Source organism: Schistocerca gregaria, unplaced genomic scaffold (assembly GCF_023897955.1).
Source record: "Schistocerca gregaria isolate iqSchGreg1 unplaced genomic scaffold, iqSchGreg1.2 ptg001161l, whole genome shotgun sequence".
In the NCBI taxonomy this organism is placed as follows: Eukaryota; Metazoa; Arthropoda; class Insecta; order Orthoptera; family Acrididae; genus Schistocerca; species Schistocerca gregaria.
Window position 1 is genome coordinate 65,001 of NW_026062492.1, and position 5,000 is coordinate 70,000.

At 53.2% G+C, this 5,000-nt stretch overlaps 1 non-coding gene across 1 annotated transcript in view; it reads right to left on the reverse strand.

The window, feature by feature from the left end:
• LOC126329103 (small subunit ribosomal RNA) overlaps positions 1–1,524 on the reverse strand; it is a 1,893-nt gene extending 369 nt beyond the window's left edge. The window contains exon 1 of the ribosomal RNA XR_007562174.1: positions 1–1,524. This exon is cut by the window's left edge and continues 369 nt beyond it. This is a non-coding gene — a ribosomal RNA (small subunit ribosomal RNA).
• Between the last annotated feature and the right edge of the window lie 3,476 nt (positions 1,525–5,000).

The following is a 5,000-nucleotide window of genomic DNA, read 5'->3' on the forward strand; positions in this document are numbered from 1 at the left end:
CAGACCTGTTATTGCTCAATCTCGTGCGGCTAGAAGCCGCCTGTCCCTCTAAGAAGAAAAGTAATCGCTGACAGCACGAAGGATGTCACGCGACTAGTTAGCAGGCTAGAGTCTCGTTCGTTATCGGAATTAACCAGACAAATCGCTCCACCAACTAAGAACGGCCATGCACCACCACCCACCGAATCAAGAAAGAGCTATCAATCTGTCAATCCTTCCGGTGTCCGGGCCTGGTGAGGTTTCCCGTGTTGAGTCAAATTAAGCCGCAGGCTCCACTCCTGGTGGTGCCCTTCCGTCAATTCCTTTAAGTTTCAGCTTTGCAACCATACTTCCCCCGGAACCCAAAAGCTTTGGTTTCCCGGAGGCTGCCCGCCGAGTCATCGGAGGAACTGCGGCGGATCGCTGGCTGGCATCGTTTATGGTTAGAACTAGGGCGGTATCTGATCGCCTTCGAACCTCTAACTTTCGTTCTTGATTAATGAAAACATACTTGGCAAATGCTTTCGCTTCTGTTCGTCTTGCGACGATCCAAGAATTTCACCTCTAACGTCGCAATACGAATGCCCCCGCCTGTCCCTATTAATCATTACCTCGGGTTCCGAAAACCAACAAAATAGAACCGAGGTCCTATTCCATTATTCCATGCACACAGTATTCAGGCGGGCTTGCCTGCTTTAAGCACTCTAATTTGTTCAAAGTAAACGTGCCGGCCCACCGAGACACTCAACTAAGAGCACCCTGGTAGGATTTCAACGGGGTCCGCCTCGGGACGCGCAAGCACGCCTTCGGCTCGCCCCACCGGCAGGACGTCCCACGATACATGCCAGTTAAACACCGACGGGCGGTGAACCAACAGCGTGGGACACAAATCCAACTACGAGCTTTTTAACCGCAACAACTTTAATATACGCTATTGGAGCTGGAATTACCGCGGCTGCTGGCACCAGACTTGCCCTCCAATAGATACTCGTTAAAGGATTTAAAGTGTACTCATTCCGATTACGGGGCCTCGGATGAGTCCCGTATCGTTATTTTTCGTCACTACCTCCCCGTGCCGGGAGTGGGTAATTTGCGCGCCTGCTGCCTTCCTTGGATGTGGTAGCCGTTTCTCAGGCTCCCTCTCCGGAATCGAACCCTGATTCCCCGTTACCCGTTACAACCATGGTAGGCGCAGAACCTACCATCGACAGTTGATAAGGCAGACATTTGAAAGATGCGTCGCCGGTACGAGGACCGTGCGATCAGCCCAAAGTTATTCAGAGTCACCAAGGCAAACGGACCAGACGAGCCAATCCGATTGGTTTTGATCTAATAAAAGCGTCCCTTCCATCTCTGGTCGGGACTCTGTTTGCATGTATTAGCTCTAGAATTACCACAGTTATCCAAGTAACGTGGGTACGATCTAAGGAACCATAACTGATTTAATGAGCCATTCGCGGTTTCACCTTAATGCGGCTTGTACTGAGACATGCATGGCTTAATCTTTGAGACAAGCATATGACTACTTGCAGGATCAACCAGGGAGCTGCGTCAACGAGAGCTGAGCAGCCGGCCGCCCGGGAGTGTGTCCCGAGGGCCCGCGCGAACACGCAAGCGTCCGCTCAATTATTCTGCAAACAGGAGGAGGCTGAGCTCCCCTGCACGATACACCTCGAAACCCTCTCAGGTCCCGGCGGCGCGCAGCGCCGTCCTAAGTACTTGGTCGGGTTCGAGAGAGGCGCAATCGCCCGGAGATAGGCGAGTAGACGCTTTCAGTGCGAACACCCGTGCTCCCAACTGAGCTTGCCGCTGCCGACAGAGGCCCGGGAGCGTGCTGTCGTGGCATTGCCGGCGGGAAACAACACGCGCCACCTACGGTGACCGGCAGCTCCAACGCCAGCGCCACAGAAGGGCAAAGCCCCACTTGGGTGCAGAAGCGAACTCTCCCAGCACAGCGCACGCGCCAACACGTCCGCAGAGCTGCGATACAAACCACCTGCGAGAACCGCTGGGGGCGACCGAGCAGCAGACGGCGTCGCGACGCCGAGTGCCGGGCGGCGGCGCATCCTCAACGCACACAGTCCGCAATCGGACCAGCACACTGCAGATGTCCACCGCGCTTCGCACCGGGCTCGACAGAACCCACTTTGGCCGCCTGGCGCCGCGCGCAGGGTGCGCCGGCGCATAGCTGGGACGCCAGCCGGGCCCGTCGGCCGGCGCTCCTGCCACTGGGCGCCCCCCACCAGCCGGCTGTAGTGCGTGCGCTCACGCAGCGCGCGGCCAGCACGCCGGGCGGCCCCCCCTCACCGGCCGGGGACTGTCCCGCCAAGCCACAGCCTCGTATCGCTTCATACCCACATGGCCAACTCAGGTTCGGGGGCATGGCGGGTACCGCCGAAACAACCGGTTCACAGATGTACCGATCGTCGCTATCACCGATGCACCTGCAGCGCGAACAACCGCTCAACAACTGATTTCCAGTTCATTTGCGGATCTTTGGCAGCAAACGTATACGTCAATCTACATTTGCGAAATCTACGATTCTGGCATGCCTGCATGTTATGTGTCACGACACGCTACATCAGCCCACATACACACTGCGGCATGTACACGAGAGAACACGTGGAAGATGGTCCGCGCACGTGTGCAATGTCCCTTGCGCGGTCGACTGTCAACCGGCCTCTGTAGCATGTCGCAGATGTGGAACGCGGTCCACCGTGCTATCATGTTGTGTGGGGCAATACGATTAAATAGGAAAACCCTCGTCGCTACATCAACAGACGGCTCACGCTGATTCCCGGCAGAGGGAGGAGGGGGGGGGGGGGGCCAACATGCAATACTTTCGTCCGTACCTACTTACCACATGTCTGTACGGCGTACAACAGTGCAATCTCGCTGTAATGGGGAGACGAGACAAGTAGCATCGTGCACAACATATGGCCCTTATGATTCGCCATTGTAGGGCGCAGCCGGTGTACGGTCAAGCATGTGCCACATTATGTCACTCAGTACGTAACGACGGATGATCAGTGTGGGTTACGCGTACATCAGCGGACAGTCCACACAGGCCGTACCACAACGTACACTGACTGCATCGACAACCGAATGCAACTGAACAGCTGCAAGGCTCATTTCACAAACAAACGCCTGACCGACCAGCTTGGAAGGGCAGGAGGGGAGGGCGATATTCGTTCTGTAGCGGTACACCCTTCCAGTGGTTAGCGGGACTGTGTAGAAAGTACGCAACACTCGAAAGACCTTTATGTGAGGGTACGCACCATGGCATCAAGAAATACACATGACACCAGAGGATCCAAGCAGTGAACTATGTTCAGAGGGTTGCTGTTAGGCAAAGCTACATTCCTGTGACGTTACATGTGACAGTTAAGGTGCAGTGTAAGTTAGGTTAAGGTGCAGTGTAAGTTAGATTAAGGTGCAGTGTAAGTTAGGTTAAGGTGCAGTGTAAGTTAGGTTAAGGTGCAGTGTAAGTTAGGTTAAGGTGCAGTGTAAGTTAGGTTAAGGTGCAGTGTAAGTTAGGTTAAGGTGCAGTGTAAGTTAGGTTAAGGTGCAGTGTAAGTTAGGTTAAGGTGCAGTGTAAGTTAGGTTAAGGTGCAGTGTAAGTTAGGTTAAGGTGCAGTGTAACTTAGGTTAAGGTGCAGTGTAACTTAGGTTAAGGTGCAGTGTAACTTAGGTTAAGGTGCAGTGTAACTTAGGTTAAGGTGCAGTGTAACTTAGGTTAAGGTGCAGTGTAACTTAGGTTAAGGTGCAGTGTAACTTAGGTTAAGGTGCAGTGTAACTTAGGTTAAGGTGCAGTGTAACTTAGGTTAAGGTGCAGTGTAACTTAGGTTAAGGTGCAGTGTAACTTAGGTTAAGGTGCAGTGTAACTTAGGTTAAGGTGCAGTGTAACTTAGGTTAAGGTGCAGTGTAACTTAGGTTAAGGTGCAGTGTAACTTAGGTTAAGGTGCAGTGTAAGTTAGGTTAAGGTGCAGTGTAAGTTAGGTTAAGGTGCAGCGTAACTTAGGTTAAGGTGCAGCGTAACTTAGGTTAAGGTGCAGCGTAACTTAGGTTAAGGTGCAGCGTAACTTAGGTTAAGGTGCAGCGTAACTTAGGTTAAGGTGCAGCGTAACTTAGGTTAAGGTGCAGCGTAACTTAGGTTAAGGTGCAGCGTAACTTAGGTTAAGGTGCAGCGTAACTTAGGTTAAGGTGCAGCGTAACTTAGGTTAAGGTGCAGCGTAACTTAGGTTAAGGTGCAGCGTAACTTAGGTTAAGGTGCAGCGTAACTTAGGTTAAGGTGCAGCGTGGGTTAGGTTAGGGGCCAACGTGGGTTAGGTTAGGGGCCAACGTGGGTTAGGTTAGGGGCCAACGTGGGTTAGGTTAGGGGCCAACGTGGGTTAGGTTAGGGGCCAACGTGGGTTAGGTTAGGGGCCAACGTGGGTTAGGTTAGGGGCCAACGTGGGTTAGGTTAGGGGCCAACGTGGGTTAGGTTAGGGGCCAACGTGGGTTAGGTTAGGGGCCAACGTGGGTTAGGTTAGGGGCCAACGTGGGTTAGGTTAGGGGCCAACGTGGGTTAGGTTAGGGGCCAACGTGGGTTAGGTTAAGGGCCAACGTGGGTTAGGTTAAGGGCCAACGTGGGTTAGGTTAAGGGCCAACGTGGGTTAGGTTAAGGGCCAACGTGGGTTAGGTTAAGGGCCAACGTGGGTTAGGTTAAGGGCCAACGTGGGTTAGGTTAAGGGCCAACGTGGGTTAGGTTAAGGGCCAACGTGGGTTAGGTTAAGGGCCAACGTGGGTTAGGTTAAGGGCCAACGTGGGTTAGGTTAAGGGCCAACGTGGGTTAGGTTGCCAGAGATGTGTCAAATCAGGATGTACGTTTGGCTGGTGTCAGGTGGTGGGTTGGTTCGATGCCTTTATAAGGGGTGTGGCCAAAGGGTATTTTATTACTTGTACCTTTTGTGTTGTGGCGTGGCGTTGCGTCCTGTGTTGATACTGGGTGGACCACTGTGGGTGTTGCTGGCTGATTTGAG